A 434-nucleotide genomic window follows, 5' to 3' on the forward strand; every position below is an offset into this window, starting at 1 on the left:
ACAGGGAGTTGAGTGTGAGGTGGGGGTGTTGGTGCCCCCCCTCCCCCCCCCGAGTCCGATCCCCCCGATTCACACCAGAAGCGCCCTCCGTGAGCCCACAATCTATTCATCACCACAACTTTCAAATTGGACCATTTAACTTAAAGGCAGCGTTGTTGGGATTTTTGATCATAATTTTATCAGCCATAAATAGAATGCTAAATATTTACACCAAAGAAGAGCACTAAAAGAAAATCACATTAGACGAAGAGAGAAGGACCAAAATACTCATTTAACTCCCAGGAGCAGACATGGTAGTAGAGATAGAGATCAGGTTATTTACTCTATTTATTTTTCCGTTTAAATGTTAAAGCTGCAGTGGATAACTCTGGTGGTTTGGCGTGGCTATGTTAAATACAACATAGCGTTACTGTTGTCTGGTGCCACAGTATTTA

The 434-nt window shown here is 42.9% G+C and overlaps 1 protein-coding gene across 3 annotated transcripts in view; it reads right to left on the reverse strand.

Moving 5' to 3' along the window:
• The window catches only part of galnt7 (UDP-N-acetyl-alpha-D-galactosamine: polypeptide N-acetylgalactosaminyltransferase 7), a 15249-nt gene that overhangs the window by 5862 nt on the left and 8953 nt on the right, over positions 1–434 (reverse strand). The gene's annotated exons all lie outside the window — the stretch shown is intronic.

The sequence above is a fragment of the Cynoglossus semilaevis genome, chromosome 9 (genome assembly GCF_000523025.1).
Source record: "Cynoglossus semilaevis isolate Cse_v1.0 chromosome 9, Cse_v1.0, whole genome shotgun sequence".
Classification (NCBI taxonomy): Eukaryota; Metazoa; Chordata; class Actinopteri; order Pleuronectiformes; family Cynoglossidae; genus Cynoglossus; species Cynoglossus semilaevis.